This window comes from Mustelus asterias, chromosome 22 (genome assembly GCF_964213995.1).
Source record: "Mustelus asterias chromosome 22, sMusAst1.hap1.1, whole genome shotgun sequence".
Classification (NCBI taxonomy): Eukaryota; Metazoa; Chordata; class Chondrichthyes; order Carcharhiniformes; family Triakidae; genus Mustelus; species Mustelus asterias.
In genome coordinates, this window is record NC_135822.1 from 75790235 (window position 1) to 75816078 (window position 25844).

General features: G+C 47.3%; 1 protein-coding gene across 3 annotated transcripts in view; it reads left to right on the forward strand.

Moving 5' to 3' along the window:
* Positions 1–17862: 17862 nt before the first annotated feature.
* Positions 17863–25844, forward strand: part of slc39a14 (solute carrier family 39 member 14) — an 86596-nt gene continuing 78614 nt past the window's right edge. For all 3 annotated transcript variants that reach the window (XM_078239683.1, XM_078239685.1, XM_078239684.1), the window contains exon 1: positions 17863–17959. The gene's annotated coding sequence lies outside the window, so the exon portion shown is untranslated. The remainder of the gene's footprint in view (positions 17960–25844) is intronic.

Below are 25844 nucleotides of genomic sequence, written 5' to 3' on the forward strand. Positions count from 1 at the left end.
TTTAGAATCTTAAACAACACAATTAGATCACCCTTTAATCTATGCTCAATGGGTGGAACTCTGTGCAAAGGTTGTTCTTCCAAACTCAGCAGGGATGATTTGCTGCCTGCTAGTTATTAAAAGAACACTGTAACCTCCAGCTGGGAAGGAGTCACCAGCTTGGTTACTTACTGCTGTCTGCTTCATCAGTGAAGAGCCAACATGTCAATCCTAAATTGTTCCATCATATGAAGTGTGTCTAGCCATCTGGTTAGCGGAGGAGAAGCATGTTCTGTCTTGAACATATACTTCATTTGAATTGTTTTCATTGCTTTAAGACCATAAGAAATAGGAGCAGAATTAGGCCGCTCAGCCTATCGAGTCTGCTCTGCCATTTGATCATGGCTGATCTGTTTCTGAACCCCATTCTCCTGCCTTTTCCCCGTAACCTTTGATCCTCTCACCAATTAAGAACATATCTATCTCTGTCTTAAAGACACTCAATGACCTGGCCTCCACAGCCTTGTGTGGCAAAGAGTTCCACAGATTCACCACCCTCTGGCTGAAGAAATTCCTCCTCATCTCTGTTCTAAAGAGTCATACCTTTAATCTGAGGCTGTGCCCTCGGATCCGAGTCTTGCCTACTAATGGAACCATCCTCTCCACGTCCACTCTATCCAGGCCTTTGTGTTCTGTAGGTTTCAAGGAGATCCCCCCTCATTCTTCCAAAGTCCATCGAGTACAGACCCAGAGTTCTCAAATGCTCCTCGTACGTCAAGGTTTTCATTCCTGGGATCATTCTCTGGACCCTTTTCAAGGCCAGCACATCCTTCCTTAGATACGGGGCTCAAAACTGCTCACAATATTCCAAATGGGGTCTGACCACAGCCTTATACAGCCTCAGCAGTCCATCCCTGCTCTTATATACTAGCCCTCTCGACATGAATGCTAACTTTGCATTTTCCTTCCTAACTGCCGACTGAACCTGCAAGATAGCCTGAAGAGAATCCTGAACTATTACTCCCAAGTTCCTTTGCACTTCCAATTTCTGAATTCTCGCCCCATTTAGAAAATAGTCTATGCCTCTATTCATCCTACCAAAGTGCACAACCTCACATTTACCCACATTGTTTTCCATGGTTCACTAATGTCCTTTAGGGAAGGAAATCTGCCGTCTTTACCTAGTTTGGCCTACATGTGACTCCAGAGCCACAGCAATGTGGTTGACTCTCAACTGCCCTTGGACAACTCGGGACGGGTAATAAATGCTGGCCAACCAGTGATGCCCAGGTCCCACGAATGAATAAAAAATAAACCTGCCACTTCCTTGCTCACATTCCTAACCTGTCCAAGTCCTTTTGCAGCCTCCCCACCTCCTCAATACTACCCGCCCCTCCACCTATCTTTGTATCATCTGCAAACTTAGCCACAATGCCTTCAGTTCCTTCATCTAGATCACTGATATATAAAGTGAAAAGTTGTGGTCCCAACACTGACCCCTGTGGAACACCACTCGTTGCTGGCTGCCATCCTGAAAAGGACCCCTTAATCCTCACTCTCTGCCTTCTACCAGTCAGCCAAACTTAAATCCATGCAGTACCTTGCCTCTAACACCATAGACTCTTATCTTACTCAGCAGCCTCCTGAGCGGCACCTTGTCAGAGGCCTTTTGGAAATCCATGTACATAACATCCACTGGCTCTCCTTTGTCTAATCCACTCGTTATCTCCTCAGAGAATTCTAACAGATGAAGTATGCCTGGAAGAAGAACTTTGTCTTGCAGAATAAAACTACCATCTGGTCTCAAGTTTTTGTCAGCAACTCCTGTCTTAATCAGTGTGCCTTTCAGTTCTTCACATCTGATTCTGCAATCCTGCTTGTGCGAGTCTGACCAGTTCTATTTAGATTCCAGCCCTGCGATTGTCCAAAGCTCCATTCAATGTGATCGTTCTACACTACCAGCTTAATACCAATGGGCAAACCTGCAATATCATCCAGGTAGTAAACTTGTGGATTGTCAAAATTACTCTGAAGCCAAGACTGTTTCATCCAGTGATTCTTTCACCTCCAGCTCTGAATCAAGTTAAACACTGACTCCAGATTCAGATTGCACCTACACTTTATCCACAATGCCAATGCAAAGCATGTTCACTTCATGCAGAGTGCATAATCATGATGTGAGTGCAATGTTAAGAGTTGGTGTGGAGACTTCAGGGCAGCACGGTGGCACAGTGGTTAGCACTGCTGCTTCACAGCGCCAGGGACCCGGGGTGGCACGGTGGCAGAGTGGTTAGCACTGCTGCTTCACAGCGCCAGGGACCCAGGTTCGATTCCCGGCCTGGGTCACTGTGTGGAGTCTGTACATTCCGTATCTGCATGGATTTCCTCCGGGTGCTCCGGTTTCCTCCCACACTCCAAAGATGTGCAGGTTAGATTGATTGGCCATGTTAAGTTGCCCCTTAGTGCCAGGGTAAATAAGTAGGGTTATGGGGATAGGGCCTGGGTGGGATTGTGGTCGGTGCAGACCCGATGGGCCGAATGGCCTCCTCCTGCACTGTAGGGATTCTATGGCTTGTCCACCATTGTCAGGCTGGCTGGGCTTGACTAGTTCATGGGTAATCGCACTGCAGTGTGTTCAAACATCTGATGTGCAGATGCTCCGTTTCATTCTATCCATCTTTTTTCTCTCTCCCTCTCTCCACATCCCACTTGCTCAAGGCTAAAGAACATTGGCTCAGGTTGATGAATGTCCAGGCTTAGGAAGAGTACAGGGAACGTTTGACTTACCAGCTGAAAGAGAGGTTTCCTTCAGAACAGAGCTTGCTGCGAATCCAGTTGGAACCACCGACCCATTCGGGCATTGTCACCCGAGACCCATGGGCCTGTCACGCCAGGAAGCTTGACTACCTGATTCACTGTGCTGTGGATCTGCCTGGCTTGTGTACCATATAGCCAAGTCTGCCACTGAGACAGGATTCGATTCCAATCACCCTGTCGCCAGAATGGTTATCTGGAACTCAGCTTAACGCTGTTTCATTCACATGAAGAGTAAGAAGTCTCACAACACTGGGTTCACCTGATCAAGGAGCGGCGCTCCAAAAGCTCATGATTCCAAATAAACCTAATGGACTTCAACCTGGTGTTGTGAGACTTCTTACTGTGCCCACCCCAGTCCAACGCCGGCATCTCCACATCATTCCTATTACTCACATGAATGATCGTCTGGTTGTTCAGTGATTGGCAGTCGAGGATCAGGGGTGGTTGGCTGTTAGCAGCTCCGAGGAACTGTACCTTTGCAGAACAAGCCATGGTGAGGAAGTAGCCCACTGTTACTGCAGGCCCACAGTCTCATTGGAGGGCAGGCTGCAGGGCCCATTGAAGAGGCTGACCTTTCAACAACCCAAAAGGCCAGGCAGCTGGAGAAACAAACTCATGTTTATGTCCATTATATTTAATATGCAGCATGTTATTGTGATCAGGAGTAAAAAGATGATGGAAGCAGATTTAATAGTAACTTTCAAAATGAATTGGAAAGATACTTCAAAATGGAGCATCTGGGCGACGGAAACAGCAAAGTAATGGGACTAATTAGATCACTCTTGTCGTCACAAGCAAGATGGGTCCAAATGGCCTCTTTCTCTGCAGTACGATTCGAGACGGCAGTTCCAGCACTCCAGTTGAAGTGTGATGGACACGTGTCTTCAGCAATTTCAAAAGACCTTTGCAAAGTAAGATTGTGCCACCATAAATCTTACTCCACATCTTCCTTCGGGTTCTTTTATCCATTGTTCATCGAAACTGTTCTTGACACCAGAGTCCAGAGGCATGCTCCCCAGGATAAGCCACTACCTGCTTAAGCCTGATCCTTATTAAAGAGGCTTTGTAAAGGATGTTAGGCTGTCTCTCCCGCTGTGCTTAGCTTGAGCAGGTTGGTGTGACCTGCTTCCCTCCGACCATGGTATTGTGTTTGTCTTTGACACACGTTGTTATCTTCTGGCTTTGCCCTGAAACTTGCCGATGGGCAATGGGAGCCCGCAGTCTGTGGGTCTAACAGCTTTATAAAGGAGAGTTTTTCAGGGATACATCCTGTACACCATAGGATTTAAGATTCAATTTGTCTAGACAAAGAACAAAACACCTTTTGACCTCATCTTGGGCACAGTCCAGAAGGTGGTGTCTGAGTTTCAGAGCCAGGACTCAATCTGGAATTTTAAAAACTTGGATCAATAAAAGTGACTGTGAAACTAGCAGATTGGCATAGAAACCCGGTGCTTCACTCAGCTTCTTCAGAGCGCAGTGCCTAACTTGTTCTGGTTTGTGTGTGACCCCAGACTCCCAGCAATGTGGTTGACTCTTAATGTTCTCTGAAATGCCTCATAAAGCTGCTCAGTTATTTTCCCACCATCTCAAGGCAACTATAGGATAGATAACAACTTCTGGCCTTGCCAGTGACATCCAGGTTCTGAAAAAGAACTGAGAAACAATAGTGCAGTGTTTTATCTCTGTCAAGCCGCAATACCACTGATTGGCAGCACCACCACTCCCCCTGGCTAGCCAGAGGCTGAGGACAGAGCTTTAAATCCCAGGGGATTTCACCAATGCGCCCACAAAAATAATTACCTTTTTAATTGGATGAGAGGTTTCAAAACCATCATTGACAATGCTATCTAACATGTTGGGAGAGGCATGGAGTAGAATAATGAGAGTAGGCAACCTTGCCTTACCCCACTTCTAAGAGAGAGGGGACCTCATCCATCAACTGTGTGAACAGGGTCAAAGAGAAGATTCATCCAGTTTCCTGGTGACGTGATAAACTTGTGTCCAGTGCCAATTCAGAATTGCATATTTACCTGGCACAGTGGCCTTTTGAACCCCGAATTGAATGTTCCTGCGCCCTGAATTAAGGAACTTTGAATGAACTGGAGCAAACCATCTTCCCAGAGCTATTGGCACCTTTGTGAGCTCAGCATGAAGCACAGGCCACAGAACATCTCCTGCAGACTGATATCAAACAACAAGCTGTTTGAAATCTAACCTGTATCTTTTTAATTATTCTGTGGCTCTGTAATGCATCTGACACACATACTGCAGTGATCAGTCAAGCCATGGAAATAGTGCAGCCTAATTCACCTGCCTTCACTCGTGTGCCTAGGCTTCTAATTCACCAACATCTCATTTAAAATTCTTGTCCTTGCTTCTCTACCCCATTCTCTGCTCCTTTCAGAGATTCCTCAGCGCCACATTGTCCTCTCCTGATACCTCATTATGTAACTTCAGGGCCTGTGAAGTGACTGGGCTTTAACTTTGTTAAAGATGCGATATAATTGGAAGTTGTTGTTGGTCTTTGACTTGTCATTACAAGTAAATGCGTAAAATGAAGCCAGACTTTGAAAAAAGCAAGTTCTTGTGTTTGTGTTTCGATGTTGGAAATGTGGACATCTCATTTTCACTGAGGTTTCCTTCTTGTTCCTCTTGATTCCATTTTACTAAACTCCTGATCACCCAACCCTCTGGATCGAAATGTTGGTTTGCATTATAAATCACTGCCTTTCTCCCTTCCAGACTTTCCAAATCCCTCCTCAGTAAGATCACTGTTTACCTCTCAGTCCATCCCCAATCCAACTTCCTAGCCAGAGGATAAAGTGTCCAGCTTTCCAGAGGAACTTAGGAATTGCTAAATGAGTGAAGACCACGGTCCGTGTAGAAATCATGGAAACCCTACAGTGCAGAAGGAGGCCATTTGGCCCATCGAGTCTGCACCGACCACAATCCCACCCAGGCCCTACCCCCATATCCCTATATATTTACCCGCTAATCCCTCTAACCTACACATCTCAGGACACTAAGGGGCAATTTTTTTTAGCGTGGCCAATCAACCTAACCCGCGCATCTTGGAAACTGTGGGAGGAAACCGGAGCACCCGGGGGAAACCCACACAGACACGCGGAGAATGTGCAAACTCCACTCAGACAGTGACACGAGCCGGGAATCGAACCCAGGTCCCTGGAGCTGTGAAGCAGCAGTGCTAACCACTGTGTTACCGTGCCGCCTCCTAGTTTGCCTCCTACCATCCTGGCAATCACACAATGTGATAATAGAATTGTTGATTAATCATAGCTATCAGTTAGTCCACAGCAGACCTAGACACGGTGAAGAAATCCCCAACGGTGGAGAACTTTGGAAATCATTGGACCAAAGTCACCTGATCCCCCTCTCCCTTCCGGGTATGTTATACTTAGCACGTCATGACTCTGTGCTTATTTTCTGCAAATCCCTGTTTGTATCTCTCCATCTCACGCAACATTAAATGTTGACGCTTTCTGAGACTTCTCCCTCCTTGACCTCAAAGTAACCTTTAACAGATTAAAAATAAGGAGTTGCATGAGGCAAAAAGATTTGGACAGTAGTTTGGAATACTCTTCCTGAAAAGACGGTGGAAGTCTTTGAATATTTTTAAGGCAGAGTGAATAGATTCTTTGGAGGTGAGTGGGATGCAGCTTTGAGGTTACTATCCGATCAGCCGTGATCTAATGGCAGAGCAGGCTCAAGGGGTCCATAAGACTAGGAGCAGAATTAGGCCACTCGGCCCATTGAGTCTGCTCCGCCACTCAATCCTGGCTGATATTTTTCTCATCCCCATTCTCCTGCCTTTTTCCCCATAACCCCTGATCCCCTTATTAATCAAGAACCTATCTATCTCTGTCTTAAAGATACTCAATGACCTGGCCTTCACAGCCTTCTGCAGCAAAGAGTTCCACAGATTCACCACTCTCTGGCTGAAGAAATTCCTCCTCATCTCTGTTTCAAAGGATCATCCCTTTAGCCTGAGGTTGTGCCCTCCAGTTCTAGTCTTTCCTACTAGTGGAAACATCCTCTCCACATCCACTCTATCCAGGCCTTGCAGTACCCTGTAAGTTTCAATAAGATCCCCCCTCATCCTTCTAAACTCCGAGTACAGACCCAGAGTCCTCAACCATTCCTCATACGACAAGCTCTTCATTCCAGCGATCATTATTGTGAACCTCCTCTGGACCCTTTCCAAGGCCAGCACATCCTTCCTTGGGTCAAATGGCCTACTCCTTGTTCGTGAGTTCGTAACTACACCACCAGCTTCTGTAAGAACGTAAGAATTAGGAGCAGGAATAGTCCATTTGACTCCTGCAACCTTTCCCACCATTCAGTCTTGGCTGATCTTCTACAACAACTCCACTTACTCTGCTGTACCCAAATCCATCGATCCCTTTAGTACCCAAGATCTTCTGATCTGTCTGTACTCCGTGACCGAGCATCCACACATCTCTGAGGTAGAATCATTCAGAGTCACAACTCTTAAATTGATTTCCCCCCATTGCAGTCTGAAATAGCTCTTATTCTGAGACTGTGACCACTAGTTCTAGACTCGCCAGCCAAAGAAATATCCTCTCGGCATTTACCTTATCAAGCCTCAAATGAATTTTATACCTTTCAGTGAGATCACCTCTCAGTCTGAGCTTCAGGGAATATAGACTTTGACTACTCAACTTCTCATCATAGGGGAATCGCTCCATCCCAATAGTCAGGGTAGTAAACCTTCATTGCATTCCATCCATATCGAATATATCCTTGCTTAGCAAGGGGGCAGCACGTGGTTAGCACTGATGCCTCACAGCGCCAGGTACCCGGGTTTCAGCCTTGGGTGACTGTGTGGAGTTTGCACCTTCTCCCCGTGTCTGCGTGGTTTTCCTCTGGGAGCTCAGTTTCCTCCCACAGTCTAAAGATGCACAGGTTAGGTGGATTGACCATGGTAAATTGCCCCTTAATGTTCCAAAATGTGTTGGTTAGGGGGATTGGTGGGGTAAATGTGCAGGGTTACGGGGATAGGGTGGGGGCTTGAGGTAAGATGCACTTTCAGAGAGTTGGTGCGGGCTTGATGGGCCAAATGGCCACCTTCTGCACTGTAGGGATTCTATGAGACCAAAATTGCACACACTACTCCTGGTGTGGTCTCATCAAAGTTTAATATAATTGCACTAACAATCTCTTACTCCCTATCTTTGCAATAAAGGTTAACATGCATTTGCTTTCCGAATTGAAACAGTGGAGGCAGATTCAGTTGTGGCTTTCAGAAGAGAATTATCTGAATTGTGTGCGTGCGTGCGTGCACACGCAGGTGAATTGTAAACGAGAGCCAGCACAGACAAGATGGGCTGAAAGGCTAGTTAAACACTGGAAAGAATGAGAAACATTCAATTTAACATTTCTTTCTTTTGACAATAGTTCTACCTTCATTTCTCAGACACAGAACAGACGGAGACCATTAACCCCTTACTTGAGGAGGGATGTTGTTGGATTGGAGGCAGTTCAGAGGAGGTTCAATAGATTGGTTCCAGAGATGAGGGGTTTGTCGTATGAAGAGAGACTGAACAGTTTAGACCTATTCTCAGTGTAGAAGAATGAGGGATATCGAATTGAGGGATACTTTGAAAGAGCAAGTCAGTTCGTACCTTTGTTCTTTCCCCCACCCCTTGTGAAATATTTATCCAACTCCCTTTTTTAAATTGTTAGTGAATCTGTTTTAATGCAGCGCAGTTTAGGTCACAGTTTGATCCAGAAAACAATTTCTTGCCTTTAATTTTACAAACTTTTATGACCTGTAATTGGCAATCAGGCTGGACAGTTATTAAGCCACATTTTAAAATGGAAGCAGTCTTCATTCTCCTCTGTAAATCAGTAATAAATTTAACTTGGTCTCTTATTCATAGAGTGCAGTTGTCTAAAAGGAATCAGGAAGTTGTCCATTGGGTTTAGTTAAGAAGCCCTGAAGCAAACTCTTTAGTAAATGAAGCAATAAAATGTGGTGAATTGTAGCTCATATTATGAAGCCAGAGTGGAACCTTCAAACAAAGTAGGAACTGGTAGTTCTTGTACACTTGCTGCTTAGCAAGCTGATATGCAAGAGGTTGGCCACTTCTGCATCCGGGCTTTCTGGACTAACAGAGACCACAACTGCCGTGACAACTTGGGCATTGCTCTGCTTTGAGTGCTTGTAACATAATAAGAAACGTTTTTTCTCCGGGATGAGAGAAAACAAGGCGGAGATGAGAATATTTTCCTTGATGTAAGATGGCCTGGAATCCAGTGTCTGGAAGGACGGTAGAAGCCAATTCAGTTGTAACTACAGAGGAACTTGTTTTCCTTTTTAAGCATATGTTCAATGTGGGACTGTGGAAAGTGGGGTGAATTGAATCGCTGTTTCAAAGAGATGGCACAGACATGATGGGTCAAATGGCCTCCTATTGGGGATAATTCTATTAAATGTTCATGTCTCATTATCATTGCTGGGAACCTTACTCCTGCATTGTCACCATGAAGGTTTTTCTTCAACAAAGTTCACTTTGGAAATTCCAACATACTCATTGACATGCCTCATTTCCCACACTTACATGGGTAAGATGGGTATAGAGGGATATGGGCCAAATGCGGGCAATTGGGACTAGCTTAATGGTTTTTAAAAAAGGGCAGCATGGACAAGTTGGGCCAAAGGGCCTGTTTCCATGCTGTAAACCTCTGACTCTCTGACAGTACCACTCACCGTGTTATTGCAGAGATTCCTGACACTCTCTGAACTGACTTCAAGGTTGTGTCCCTTGGATTCCAATCTTTCCATGGTCCTAATGTGTCCAGTTTGAGCTTACCCTGCTTGACCCTGGATTACTGTCACACTCAAACAGAGGCTGCTTCCTGGTTGTTTTTGGGAATCCTCTCCCAGGTTCGCTTTCCTTACCAGCTCCCTCCCTGTCACCAAATCTGTCTCCTATTTCTGAGGCCCTGGCCTCTTGGATGTCACATGAGGAGTGTTGTAGAATTATCTGCTGTGGTGTTGGATTCTTGAGTTACTCATCTTGTTTCCTGCCTGTTTTTGAGATTAAAAGAGCTTGAACGTTAGTTGTAGCAGTTTGGATTTGTGACTGACCCTCTGCACACGTCACAGCTGCCACTGCACTTACACCTTTGGACTTGTGACCTCTTCCATCCTGACATTCTCATTGCAGCTCTGCTGTGGCAGGATAGGGTACACCAGCTCACCCTGTTATAGGGCTCCTGGCCCATGACACATCTCTCACATTCATCACCAGTGCAGCATGAGTTTGTTTCAAGCTGTGAGATTGTAACATAAGAACATAAGAAATAGGAGCAGGAGTAGGCCATCTAGCCCCTCGAGCCTGCCCCGCCATTCAATAAGATCATGGCTGATCTGACGTGGATCAGTACCACTTACCCGCCTGATCCCCATAACCCTTAATTCCCTTACCGATCAGGAATCCATCCATCCGCGCTTTAAACATATTCAGCGAGGTAGCCTCCACCACCTCAGTGGGCAGAGAATTCCAGAGATTCACCACCCTCTGGGAGAAGAAGTTCCTCCTCAACTCTGTCTTAAACCGACCCCCCTTTATTTTGAGGCTGCGTCCTCTAGTTTTAACTTCCTTACTAAGTGGAAAGAATCTCTCCGCCTCCACCCTATCCAGCCCCCGCATTATCTTATAAGTCTCCATAAGATCCCCCCTCATCCTTCTAAACTCCAACGAGTACAAACCCAATCTCCTCAGCCTCTCCTCATAATCCAAACCCCTCATCTCCGGTATCAACCTGGTGAACCTTCTCTGCACTCCCTCCAATGCCAATATATCCTTCCTCATATAAGGGGACCAATACTGCACACAGTATTCCAGCTGCGGCCTCACCAATGCCCTGTACAGGTGCATCAAGACATCCCTGCTTTTATATTCTATCCCCCTCGCAATATAGGCCAACATCCCATTTGCCTTCTTGATCACCTGTTGTACCTGCAGACTGGGCTTTTGCGTAACTACACTCACTGACCTCTAATCTCACCGACTTGTAGAATTTTACAGTATTGAAGGGAGCTAATCAGCCCATGATGCCTGTACTATTTCACTTTATCACTTTCCCCTTTTAATGATTAACTTTTCAAATGTTTCTCCACTTTCCCTTTCAGAATGTTTGATTCTGACCTCTTCCTCACCACCCAGTTTCTGGTCAAACTTTACTTGTCCAGCTATGTGAAAAGAATTTGTCCTTGAAGTCCCTTTTCTCTTTCTATTTTTGCACCTGCACCAAGGTCTAATTTAAAAATAAGCTTATTTTTTTTGGAAAGGCACCTGAGAATGATACAGTTCCATTTATACCTGCTCCCCACTTTGTGAAGGTGTGAGTGGGAACTGTGAGGTCCGGCGGGTGTCAGTGAAATTAGAACTAACCCACCGATTACTCTCAGAATCAACTCTCGGGCGTAAAAAAACTGATGAGGGACTTGCTTTGTCCACTAACTCAGAGGCTGTGCAAGCACCTCGTGATAAGTGCTGCTTTTAAGTAATCCATTTTCCGAGTCCACAGCTCTATAGGTGGTGAATGTGTGAGTCATAGTGGAACTTGGCTTTCAGTGGGGAAGTCAAAAGCCAGTTAAAGTTTAGGGAGCTGGTTACCTGATTCAGCTCCTGCATTATGAAATGGAATTGCGTCATGATTTATTATGAATGATGACTGCTTTGATTCAACCACTTCAGCCGTGCCCCAAATTCCACATGTTCACCACCCTCTGGGTGAAGAAATTTCTCCTCACCTCAGTTCTAAAAGGTTTACCCCTTATCCTCAAATTATGACCCCTACCTAATGGTGGACTCCCCCACCATTAGGAACATTCTTTCTCAATCTACTCTGTCTAAGTCTGTTAGAATTTTATACGTTCCAATGCGATCTCCTCTCACTTTCTAAACAAGTCAACCATTCATGTCCCCATTGCTGTTGGTAGGATGCTGCTTTTCCTATATTACAGCCAATACTACAGCCCAAATGTCCTTCATGGGGAGGTGATGGCCCAGTGGTATTATCACTGGACCATTGATCCAGAAACGCAGCTATCACTACAGCTCTGCTATTTGTGATATATATAAATGATTTGGAAGAAGGTGTAACTGGTGTAATCAGCAAGTTTGCGGATGACACGAAGATGGCTGGAATTGCGGATAGCGAAGAGCATTGTCGGGCAATACAGCAGGATATAGATAGGCTGGAAAATTGGGCGGAGAGGTGGCAGATGGAGTTTAATCCGGATAAATGTGAAGTGATGGATTTTGGAAGAAATAATGTAGGGAGGAGTTATACAATAAATGGCAGAGTCATCAGGAGTATAGAAACACAGAGGGACCTAGGTGTGCAAGTCCACAAATCCTTGAAGGTGGCAACACAGGTGGAGAAGGTGGTGAAGAAGGCATATGGTATGCTTGCCTTTATAGGACGGGGTATAGAGTATAAAAGCTGGAGTCTGATGATGCAGCTGTATAGAACGCTGGTTAGGCCACATTTGGAGTACTGCGTCCAGTTCTGGTCGCCGCACTACCAGAAGGATGTGGAGGCATTGGAGAGAGTGCAGAGAAGGTTTACCAGGATGTTGCCTGGTATGGAGGGTCTTAGCTATGAGGAGAGATTGGGTAGACTGGGGTTGTTCTCCTTGGAAAGACGGAGAATGAGGGGAGATCTAATAGAGGTATACAAGATTATGAAGGGTATAGATAGGGTGAACAGTGGGAAGCTTTTTCCCAGGTCGGAGGTGATGATCACGAGGGGTCACGGGCTCAAGCTGAGAGGGGCGAAGTATAACTCAGACATCAGAGGGACGTTTTTTACACAGAGGGTGGTGGGGGCCTGGAATGCGCTGCCAGGTAGGGTGGTGGAGGCAGGCACGCTGACATTGTTTAAGACTTACCTGGATAGTCACATGAGCAGCCTGGGAATGGAGGGATACAAACGATTGGTCTAGTTGGACCAAGGAGCGGCACAGGCTTGGAGGGCCGAAGGGCCTGTTTCCTGTGCTGTACTGTTCTTTGTTCTTAATGTTCTGGGACTCGGGTTCGAATCCTGCCACGGCAAATGGTGAAATTTGAATTCAATTAAAAGAAATATCTGGAATTAAGAATCTACTGATGACCTGGAAACCATTGTCGAAAAAACCCATCTGGTTCACTAATGTCCTTTAGGGAATGACATTACCTTGTCTGCCCTACATGTGTTGAATTTTTAAAAAAATTTATTAGTGTCACAGGTAGGCTTACATTAACACTGCAATGAAGTTACTTTGAAAATCCCCGAGTGGCCACACTCGGCGCCTGTTTGTGTACACTGAGGGAGAATTTAGCATGGCCAACGTACCTAACCAACACGTCTTTCAGACTGTGGGAGGAAACCCACGCAGACACGGGGAGAATGTGCAAACTCCACACAGACAGTGACCCAAGTCGGGAATCGAACCCAGGTCCCTGGCGCTGTGAGGCAGCGGTGCTAATCACCGTGCCACTATTCCATCCTCCAGAGCCACAGCAACGCGGTTGACTCTCAGCTGTACTCGGGCAACCAGGGATGGGCAATAAATGCTGGCCAGCCAGCGACGCCAATGTCCCACGAATGAATTTAAAAAAACTTCATTGGTTTTGAAACACCAAGAGGTCCAATCTTTGTGAAAGGTGCAATATAAATCCGAGTCTCCCTGTTTGTAGAATCTTTCTTCCAGCAGCATGTGAATTAAACAGATGGATCAGTGTTTGTAGATCCTTCCCAGTCCCTGTATCAATGGAGATTGATCCATTCGTGCCCTCTGTGTGAATTGGCCAACAATGAACTTGTAGCATTGCTATCGGCTGGCTCTCTGCTGCTGACTCGGGAAAAAGTGAGTCTGAAAGAACTCCTGTTTCGTGAGCAGAAGTGCGTTAAAATCAAAATTTCTTCCCTTTCTTCGAAGTCTATAAAATAATGAGGGGCATAGATAAAGTAGACAGTCAACATCTTTCCCCAAAGGTAGGGAAACTAGAGGGCATAGGTTTAAGGGAAGAAATACAAATGTGCAGAGGGGCAGTTTTTTCATACAGAGGGTGGTGAGTGTCTGGAACAAGCTGCCAGAGGTAGTAGTAGAGGCAGGTACAATTTTGTCTTTTAAAAAGACAGTTACATGGGTAAGGTGGGTATAGAGGGATATGGGCCAAACGGGGGCAATTGGGACTAGATTAGGTGTTTAAAAGCTGTGCGGCATGGACAAGTTGGGCCGAAGGGTCTGTCTCCATGGTGTAAACCTCTATGACTTACAGCGTGTATTTAGTGAAAAATAAACTGGCTATCACAACTCCCTGATAATAGAATAACAACAGTTTACACAGCTGATCAATGTGCCTTATAAATAGAGCACAGAAACATTGAGGTTAAAGTAAACTTTTTATAAACCAGTGTTTAGGCCTTGGCTGGAATTTTACAGCTCTTCATGCCAACGGGATCTTCCTGTGCAATGTGAGCAGCGATTTCAATGGCTCGCCAGCCCTACTGCGGGGAAACCTAGGTGTGTGTGATGTGGGGGGAGTGGGGGATTCTGGCCTATTTGTCTAATTCTGGGCAGCACACTTTAAGAAGAGTGTGAAGGCTCAGGAGAGGGTACTGAGAAGATTGACTAGAATGGGACTAAGGATGAGTCTTGCTCCTTTGAGCAGTGGAGATGAGCGACCCAATCAGAGAATCCCTACAGTGCAGAAAGAGGCCATTCAACCCATCGAGACCATACCAACTCTCTGACAGAGTATCTTGCCCAGGCCCTCTCCCCCACCCTATCCCCACATATTTACCAGACTGATGCCCTTTAGGGAAGGAAATCTGCTGTCCTTACCCAGTCTGGCCTACATGTGACTTCAGAGCCACAGCAATGTGCTTGACTCTCAGCTGCCCTTGGGCAACTAGGGATGCTGGCCAACCAGCGACACCCATGTCCCACAAATGAATTTTTAAAAAATCCCAACACATCTTGGGACACTAAGGGGCATTTGTTTTAAACCATGGCCAATCCATCTAACCCGCACATATGGTAGGAAACCTGAGCACCCGGAGGAAACCCACACAGACACGGGGAGAATGTACAAAGTCCACACAGTTACCCAGGGCTGTATGCACACCCGGGTCCCTGGCGCTGAGAGGCAGCAATGCTAACCACTGTGCCACCGTGTCGCCCCCGTGGCAACCTTCAGAAGGAAATTGGATCATTGCTTGAAGTGAATGAATTTGCAGGGCTGCCAGCACAAGGCGAGGGAGTGGCAGAGAGCAGACAAAGATGCCACAGAATGGCTTTCTTCTGTCCTGTAACCATTCTCTGATTCTCTTCTGTGATTTAATAGAGGTTTTAAAATGATGAAGGGTTTTAATAAGGAAAAATGTTTTCGCTGGTAAGTGGGCCAGTAAATAACCAGTGGGCACCTGAGTTTAGTTCATTGAGAGAATCAGAAGAGGAGATTGTTTTTTTGCACAGTGCATTGTTACGATCTGGGATGTGCTGTCTGGAAGGGCGGTGACATTTCAAGAAAAGCTTTCAAAATGGAATTGTTTAAATGCTGATGGTGAAAGAGTGGGAGGACTGGGATTAATTGGATAGCTCTTTCACAGATACAGACGTCATGGGCTGAAAGGCCTCCTTCTGTGCTCTCATGCACATCAGAGGGAAAGCCAATAGCGTCCAAACAAAAATGGCATTAGAGATTAATTTAGAATATGAGCAAAGAAAGGTACAGTACAGGAACGGGCCCTTTGTCCCTCCAAGCTGATCCCTCTGTCAAATGCAGTAATGCTGCTTTAATATTATTGAGGAGCACCCTCACCCAGAGCTCAAAATCAGCCCGTTTTAACTTTCCCAGTTCTGGCACAGGGTCACAGACCTGAAACATTAACTCTGTTTCTCTGTCCACGAACGCTGCCTAACCTGCCGAGTTTTTCCACATTCTTCTGTTTTTATTTTATGATCTGTAGATAGTTTATTTGAGTCGGTATAGTTAAGCTGGAGACAGTCTCACTCCAGGAGTTAAACTGACTCAACCTGCCTCAGTAGTCTTCCTGCCAGGTTAAATAGTTTTGCTCACAGTCCCCAGGACAATTATTGATTGAAATGATTATCGGGAAATTCTTGGCATTCACATGACATTCAGAAATGCCAGCCATCAGCATTGTTTTCATTGTGACTGAAAGGTCTTGTCATTTTGGAGATGACTAACATTCCAACATTGTGATCGAATTTGGCTGGGGACATGAATTGACAGCAGTGCCTTTTTAAGGAGCTTGTGGACTGGACTGCACTGTCCCTTTGACCAGGCTTACCCATCACTTTCCTAACCTGTCCTCAGCAATTCCTCTTAACTCGTGATCCTGACTGTTCCAATGATCTCATAGAATCATAGAAACCCTACAGTGCAGAAGGAGGCCATTCGGCCCATCGAGTCTGCACCGACCACAATCCCACCCAGACCCTACCCCCATATCCCGACATATTTACCCGCTAATCCCTCAAACCTACACATCTCAGGATTCTAAGGGGCAATTTTTTAGCATGACCAATCAACCTAACCCGCACATCTTTGGACTGTGGGAGGAAACCGGAGCACCCGGAGGAAACCCACACAGGCATCAGGAGAATGTGCAAACTCCACACAGACAGTGACCCAAGCCGGGAATCGAACCCAGGTCCCTGGAGCTATGAAGCACTGTGCTAACCACTGTGCTACCATGCCGCCCTAGATCTGTTTACCAACCTGCTCTGAACTTCGTTACCCATTTCTTAACTTGCTCCTGGTCCAACAACATGTTGACTTTCGCATTCCCATCCTCGAGCTCAAATCCTTCCATGGGCTATCCCTTTTCCTCACACTGATCTCCTCCAGTCCTGTCGTATTCGCCATCTCTGCACTTTTCCCATCTGGGGCTTCCTCTGATTTAAACTGGTCCATCATTGGGTGGCTGCGAATTCAACCCTGCTCTAGAATCTCCCCAAAACACCTCGCCCCCTCTCTTCTCCTTGGAGACTCTCATTAAAACCTCCCTCCTTAATTGAGAGCTTGCTCACTAACCTGGTACCTCCTGATAGGACTCCATAAGAGATATCGGAGCAGAATTTGGGGAAGGCGATGCCTAGTGGTATTATCACTCGACTATTAATCCAGAAACTCAGCGAATGTTCTGGGGGACCCGGGTTCGAATCCCGCCACGGCAGATGGTGGAATTTGAATTCAATAAAAAATCTAGAATTAGGAATCTTGATTGTCGGAAAATCCAATCTGGTTCACGAATGTCCTTCAGGGAAGGAAGTCTGCCGTCCTTACCCGGTCTGGCCTACATGTGACTCCAGAGCCACAGCAATGTGGTTGACCCTCAATTGCCCTCCGAACAAGGGCAAACTAGGGATGGGCAATAAATGCTGGCCAGCCAGTGACGCCCATGTCCCACAAAGGAATAAAAAGAAGAATTAGGCCATTCGGCCCATCAAGTCAGCTCCACCATTCAATCAGGGCTGATATTTTTCTCATCCCCATTCTCCTTCCTTTTCCCCGTAACCCCTGATCCCCTTATTAATCAAGAACCTATCTATCTCTGTCTTAAAGACACTCAATGACCCGGCCTCCACAGCCTTCTGCGGCAAAGAGTTCCACAGATTCACCACTCTCTCTGGCTGAAGAAATTCCTCCTCATCCCTGTTCTAAAGGGCCGTCCCTTTACTCTGAGGCTGTGCCCTCGGATCCTAGTCTCTCCTACCAATGGAAACATCTTCCCCGCGTCCACTCTATCCAGGCCTTTCAGGATTCAGTATCCGGCCTCACATTTTGTTTGATAAGTTTGCTAGAAATGCAAGTTGCTGCATGGTCCACCCCTGTCCCTGTGCCCTCCTGCCTGGGCACTCAGCACACCCCAGGGTGGCTGGTTTAGAGGTGTCCAATCTGAATGGATGGGACCCAGTTTGGGGGTAGTGTCCCTTTAAGGGGGCGGGACAAGCCAGGCGGCCTGTGATTGGTCGGGTGACGCGGCTCCGGTGACATTGCCGGGAATTGACACATTGTATCGGCGGAGAGGGAATCCCCGGGAGCGGAATCCCAGCGGAGAGCGGCCGGGCCCGGCACAGACACAGCTACAGGTACCCCATGCAGCCCACCTGGACACTGCGCTGACAGAGGCACAGCTGCAGCAGCGAGGCCTCCAGTCACAGCGGAGCCGGCCGCAGAAACTGGCACAACAGGGAGAGACAAACTGGGGCATAGGATCAGAGAGAGAGACAAACTGGGGCATAGGATCAGAGAGAGAGACAAACTGGGGCATAGGATCAGAGAGAGAGACAAACTGGGGCATAGGATCAGAGAGAGAGACAAACTGGGGCATAGGATCAGAGAGAGAGACAAACTGGGGCATAGGATCAGAGAGAGAGACAAACTGGGGCATAGGGTCAGGCAGAGAGTGAGAAACTGGGGCAAAGGATCAGGCAGAGAGAGAGAGAGAAACTGGGGCAAAGGAGGAGAGGATCATAGGACTCCGGGTCCATAGGACTCTTAAATCGGCCTCGCAGGTGGAGGATGCGGTCAAGAAGGCGTACGGCGTACTGGCCTTCATTAATCGAGGGATTGAGTTTAGGAGTCGGGAGATAATGCTGCAGCTTTATAGGACCCTGGTTAGACCCCACTTGGAGTACTGCGCGCAGTTCTGGTCACCTCATTACAGGAAAGATGTTGAAGCCATTGAAAGGGTGCAGAGGAGATTTACAAGGATGTTGCCTGGATTGGGGGGCATGCCTTATGAGGATAGGTTGAGGGAGCTTGGTCTCTTCTCCCTGGAGAGACGAAGGATGAGAGGTGACCTGATAGAGGTTTACAAGATGTTGAGAGGTCTGGATAGGGTAGACTCTCAGAGGCTATTTCCAAGGGCTGAAATGGTTGCTACGAGAGGACACAGGTTTAAGGTGCTGGGGGGTAGGTACAGAGGAGATGTCAGGGGTAAGTTTTTCACTCAGAGGGTGGTGGGTGAGTGGAATCGGCTGACGTCGGTGGTGGTGGAGGCAAACTCGTTGGGGTCTTTTAAGAGACTTCTGGATGAGTACATGGGATTTAATGGGATTGAGGGCTATAGATAGGCCTAGAGGTAGGGATATGATCAGCGCAACTTGTGGGCCGAAGGGCCTGTTTGTGCTGTGGCTTTCTATGTTCTATGTTCTAAACTGGGGCAAAGGATCAGGCAGAGAGAGAGAGAGAGACAAACGGGCAAAGGATCAGACAGAGAGAGACAAACTGGGGCAAAGGGGGAGAGGATCAGGCAGGGAGCGAGAGACAAACTGAGGCAAAGGATCAGAGAGAGAGAGAGATAAACTGGGGCAAAGGATCAGGCAGAGAGAGAGGGACAAACTGAGGCAAAGAGGGAGAGGATCAGGAGAGGGGAGACTGGAATTAGGAGCAGAAAGTGGCAAATTCAGCCCCTTGGAGCTGCCTCCGACTGAGAGAAATACAGGGAAAAGGTCAGCCAGAGAAAGGGGCAAATACAGGGGAAGACAGAGAGAGGGAGCCACAGAGGGAGCCACAGCAGTGCCAACCCTGCCGGCACCTTCCTGTGCTTTCAGCTCACTTTCCAATGATTCTGTGTTACCCTGGAAACGTGTAATTGGAATTTCAGCTTCCAGTATTGAATTAAAGCAATAGACAGCACCAGAAAGTCTGATCTGAAGATGGAGTGAGAGGCGGGGGAAAGGTGCACTTGTTTGCTCTGTCAGAAATCAGAGGAGAGCGATGGCAGTGTATGTTCATGGCGAGAGCGTGCGGCAGTCGGTGGTACAGAGGCATCTGGGTGTCCGGGTACATCATTAGGTTAATCTGCAGGTACATTCAGCAATTTGATAGAGAAATGGGATGATGGTGTCTGTAGCCAGGGGAATGGAATATAAAAGGGAAGCTGTACAGGGCCTTGGTGGGACCATATCTGGAAAGCTGCGTGGAGTTTTGGTCTCTTTATTTGAGGGAAATATATGTTTGAATTGGAAGCAGTTTGGAGAAGGTTCGCTCAACTCATTCCTGGGATGAAGGGCTTATCCTAATGTTGAACAGGCTGGGCCCTATACTGACAGCCTTAGAAAAGTGAGACGTGACCCAATGGAAAAATATAAGATAACAGATACATATATAATATAAATATATAATTATAATATAAAAATATAAGATAACAGATACATATATAATATAAATATATAATTATAATATAAAAATATAAGATAACAGATATAAATAAAACATCACAGATATATATATATATATAAGTAGAAATAACACATATAAAATTATAAGATAATATACATAAAAGATAACATATATATCTAAATATAAGGTAACATGTATAAATATAAGATGAGGAGATTTAATCGGGTAAAACACTGGAAGGAAGTTTCCACTTGTCGGGGAAACTTGGACCAGGAGACACAGTTTAAGAATAAGACGCTATTTTTAAGATAAATGAGAATTTATTTTTCTCAAGCAGTCATTACTTTGAACAATTCACTTCCCCAGGAGCAGTATGCTGTTGAATATACGCAGGGTAGAGTTTCCAGATTGTTGATAGAAACAGGAGTTGAGGGTTATGGGGAGCGCAGATGAGAGACTGGCATTGAGGTTCCAAACAGATCAGCCACGAGCTTATTGAATGGCAGAGCAGACTCGAGGAGCCAAGAGAATGGCCGACTCCTGCTCCTAAATGTACCGTAAGAGTTTTAACAACACCAGGTTAAAGTCCAACAGGTTTATTTGGTAGCAAATGCCATTAGCTTTCGGAGCGCTGCTCCTTCGTCAGATGGAGTGGATATCTGCTCTCAAACAGGGCATACAGAGACACAAAATCAAGTTACAGAATACTGATTAGAATGCAAATCTCTACAGCCAACCAGGTCTTAGAGATACAGACAATGTGAGTGGAGGGAGCATTAAGCACAGGTTAAAGAGATATGTATTGTCTCCAGACAGGACAGCCAGTGAGATTCTGCAAGTCCAGGAGGCAAGCTGTGGGGGTTACTGATAGTGTGACATAAACACAAGATCCCAGTTGAGGCCGTCCTCATGTGTGCGGAACTTGGCTATCAGTTTCTGCTCAGCGACTCTGCGTTGTCGTGTGTCGTGAAGACTGCCTTGGAGAATGCTTACCCGAAGATCAGAGGCTGAATGCCCGTGACCGCTGAAGTGCTCCCCGACAGGAAGAGAACAGTCTTGCCTGGTGATTGTCGAGCGGTGTTTATTCACCCATTGTCGTAGCGTCTGCATGGTTTCCCCAATGTACCATGCCTCGGGACATCCTTTCCTGCAGCGTATCAGGTAGACAACGTTGGCCGAGTTGCAAGAGTAGGTACCGTGTACCTGGTGGATGGTGTTCTCACATGAGATGATGGCATCCGTGTCGATGATCCGGCAGGTCTTGCAGAGGTTGCTGTGGCAGGGTTGTGTGGTGTTGTGGTCACTGTTCTCCTGAAGGCTGGGTAGTTTGCTGTGGACAATGGTCTGTTTGAGGTTGTGCGGTTGTTTGAAGGCAAGAAGTGGGGGTGTGGGGATGGCCTTGGCGAGATGTTCGTCTTCATCAATGACATGTTGAAGGCTCTGAGGAGATGCCGTAGCTTCTCCACTCTGGGGAAGTACTGGACGACGAAGGATACTCTGTCCACCGTGTCCCACACGGTGTATCCACAGAGATACTATGCATGTCATCCCTATTGTCGCTGTCCTGGAAGTGTTTGATGGGGACAGTGTAGAGGGAGCTTTACTCTGTATCTAACCCCGTGCTGTACCTGTCTTGGGAGTGTTTGATGGGGGACAGTGTAGAGGGAGCTTTACTCTGTATCTAACCCCGTGCTGTACCTGTCCTGGGAGTGTTTGATGGGGGACAGTGTGGAGGGAGCTTTACTCTGTATCTAACCCCGTGCTGTACCTGTCCTGGGAGTGTTTGATGGGGACAGTGTAGAGGGAGCTTTACTCTGTATCTAACCCCGTGCTGTACCTGTCCTGGGAGTGTTTGATGGGGGACAGTGTAGAGGGAGCTTTACTCTGTATCTAACCCCGTGCTGTACCTGTCCTGGGAGTGTTTGATGGGGACAGTGTAGAGGGAGCTTGACTCTGTATCTAACCCTGTGCTGTACCTGTCCTGGGAATGTTTGATGGGGACAGTGTAGGGGGAGATTTACTCTCCCCGTGCTGTACCTGTCCTGGGGGTGTTTGATGGGGGACAGTGTAGGGGGAGATTTACTCTCCCCGTGCTGTACCTGTCCTGGGGGTGTTTGATGGGGACAGTGTAGAGGGAGCTTTACTCTGTATCTAACCCCGTGCGCAAAAGCCCAGTCTGCAGGTACAACAGGTGATCAAGAAGGCAAATGGGATGTTGGCCTATATTGCGAGGGGGATAGAATATAAAAGCAGGGATGTCTTGATGCACCTGTACAGGGCATTGGTGAGGCCGCAGCTGGAATACTGTGTGCAGTATTGGTCCCCTTATATGAGGAAGGATATATTGGCATTGGAGGGAGTGCAGAGAAGGTTCACCAGGTTGATACCGGAGATGAGGGGTTTGGATTATGAGGAGAGGCTGAGGAGATTGGGTTTGTACTCGTTGGAGTTTAGAAGGATGAGGGGGGATTTTATGGAGACTTATAAGATAATGCGGGGGCTGGATAGGGTGGAGGCGGAGAGATTCTTTCCACTTAGTAAGGAAGTTAAAACTAGAGGACACAGCCTCAAAATAAAGGGGGGTCGGTTTAAGACAGAGTTGAGGAGGAACTTCTTCTCCCAGAGGGTGGTGAATCTCTGGAATTCTCTGCCCACTGAGGTGGTGGAGGCTACCTCGCTGAATATGTTTAAAGCGCGGATGGATGGATTCCTGAGCGGTAAGGGAATTAAGGGTTATGGGGATCAGGCGGGTAAGTGGTACTGATCCACGTCAGATCAGCCATGATCTTATTGAATGGCGGGGCAGGCTCGAGGGGCTAGATGGCCTACTCCTGCTCCTATTTCTTATGTTCTTATGTTCTTATGTTTGATGGGGGACAGTGTAGGGGGAGATTTACTCTCCCCGTGCTGTACCTGTCCTGGGGGTGTTTGATGGGGGACAGTGTAGGGGGAGATTTACTCTCCCCGTGCTGTACCTGTCCTGGGGGTGTTTGATGGGGGACAGTGTAGGGGGAGATTTACTCTCCCCGTGCTGTACCTGTCCTGGGGGTGTTTGATGGGGGACAGTGTCGGGGGAGATTTACTCTCCCCGTGCTGTACCTGTCCTGGGGGTGTTTGATGGGGGACAGTGTCGGGGGAGATTTACTCTCCCCGTGCTGTACCTGTCCTGGGGGTGTTTGATGGGGGACAGTGTCGGGGGAGATTTACTCTCCCCGTGCTGTACCTGTCCTGGGGGTGTTTGATGGGGGACAGTGTTGGGGGAGATTTACTCTCCCCGTGCTGTACCTGTCCTGGGGGTGTTTGATGGGGGACAGTGTCGGGGGAGATTTACTCTCCCCGTGCTGTACCTGTCCTGGGGGTGTTTGATGGGGGACAGTGTCGGGGGAGATTTACTCTCCCCGTGCTGTACCTGTCCTGGGGGTGTTTGATGGGGGACAGTGTCGGGGGAGATTTACTCTCCCCGTGCTGTGGGCTGCACATAACGCAGGAGTGACATTTGTTTTCTGTTGTGAATGGATAAGATGTTTTGTTCTTTTGTCAAGGTTACTGAAGGTTATCGTTTGCAGTCATTCTCTGGCCTGTTGTTATCTGAAGGCTTGCATCCCAATTTCCAAGTCTCTGTCAACACCCTAATCACTGCCTTTCTATAGTGGGTGTTATTGTGATGGACACTGGGCAGACCTTCACCAATCACATACTGTCCGATGCGTGCACATTACGAGAGAAATGGAGTACCAGAGGACACCGACTGGGAAAAGCAGCAATGGCGACCTGAGGAAAACCTTTCGTTATGCAGTCAGGATGTAGAATGTACTGTCTGAGTGTGATGGAGGCAGCTTTAATCCAGGCATTCAGGAGGCAATTGGAATGTTCTCTGAAAGGGAAGAATGTGCAGGGTGACGGGGGGGAGTGGCACCAGGTGAACAACTCCTGCAAAGAAACAACACTGACGTAATGGGCTGAATGACCACCCCCTGGCATGTCACCATGCTGTGGCTCTCCGGAGCTCTTCGAACTGTCCCGTGCCCTGTTCTCTCCACAGCCCTAACGTCACACCTCAGTCAGCCCCTGGAATCTGCAGCGTGCTTCTGGGCACAAAGCAGATCGCAAGGGGAAAGCATGCGACCGTTGCAACCCAAACCAAAATCCAGGGATTATCAGTCCCAAAAAAACCCAGAAAATGGTGGAAAATCTCAGCAGGTCTGACAGCATCTGTGGAGACAGAACAGAGCCAACGTTTTGAGCACTGGCACTGGAGGGGGTGCAGAGGAGATTCACCAGGTTGATTCCGGAGTCGAGAGGGTTGGCTTATGAGGAGAAACTGAGTAGACTGGGGCTATACTCATTGGAATTCAGAAGAATGAGGGGAGATCTTATAGAAACATATAAGATTATGAAGGGAATCGATAAGATAGAAGCAGGGAAGTTGTTTCCACTGGCAGGTGAAACTAGAACTAGGGGGCATGGCCTAAAAATAAGGGGGAGCAGATTTAGGACTGAGTTGAGGAGGAACTTCTTCACACAAAGGGTTGTGAATCTGTGGAATTCCCTGCCCAGTGAAACAGTTGAGGCGACCTCATTGAATGTTTCTAAGACAATGATAGATACATTTTTGAACAGTGAAGGAATTAAGGATTATGGTGAGCGGGCGGGTAAGTGGAGTTGAGTCCACTCCAACTGGCGGGGATGGGTCTGTCACTGTATAACACTGGGGTACAGTACTGGTGGGGATGGGTCTGTCACTGTATAACACTGGGGTACAGTACTGGTGGGGATGGGTCTGTCACTGTGTAACACTGGGGTACAGTACTGGTCGGGACGGGTCTGTCACTGTATAACACTGGGGTACAGTATTGGTGGGGACGGGTCTGTCACTGTATAACACTGGGGTACAGTACTGGTGGGGACGGGTCTGTCTCTGTGTAACACTAGGGTACAGTACTGGTGGGGACGGGTCTGTCACTGTATAACACTGGGGTACAGTACTGGTGGGGACGGGTCTGTCATTATAATATTGGGGTACAGTACTGGTGGGGACGGGTCTGTCACTGTATAACACTAGGGTACAGTACTGGTGGGGACGGGTCTGTCTCTGTGTAACACTAGGGTACAGTACTGGTGGGGACGGGTCTGTCTCTGTGTAACACTAGGGTACAGTACTGGTGGGGACGGGTCTGTCTCTGTATAACACTGGGGTACAGTACTGGTGGGGACGGGTCTGTCTCTGTGTAACACTAGGGTACAGTACTGGTGGGGACGGGTCTGTCATTATAATATTGGGGTACAGTACTGGTGGGGACGGGTCTGTCTCTGTGTAACACTAGGGTACAGTACTGGTGGGGACGGGTCTGTCATTATAATATTAGGGTACAGTACTGGTGGGGACGGGTCTGTCACTGTATAACACTGGGGTACAGTACTGGTGGGGACGGGTCTGTCATTATAATATTGGGGTATGGTGCTAAAGGAACCAGGTCTCTTCCACCTTCAGTTGCCATGCTGTCAGAATGTGTCGGCACATATGTACCTTTATTGAATTAACCTATGATTATTCTTGGCCATGTTCTGCCGTGCTTTGCCATTTCCCTGTGTTGTGTGACTGACCCAGACCTGACTTGATTTTACCACCAGCCATCAGGTGTAAGAGAATTATTTACAAACTGATCATCTATTTGGCCACATTGTGAATGCATCTTCCCTGGCAATCAAGTGCTGAAGTGGCTTCGGAAGCTGCAGTTTCTGAGGTAGTAATGAAACCTCTGTGCCTTAGGATCTCTCTGGTTCAGGTCTAACATTGTTCAACTCCTGATTATCGGACTTGTGGCAACTCCCACAGAATCTCCAAAC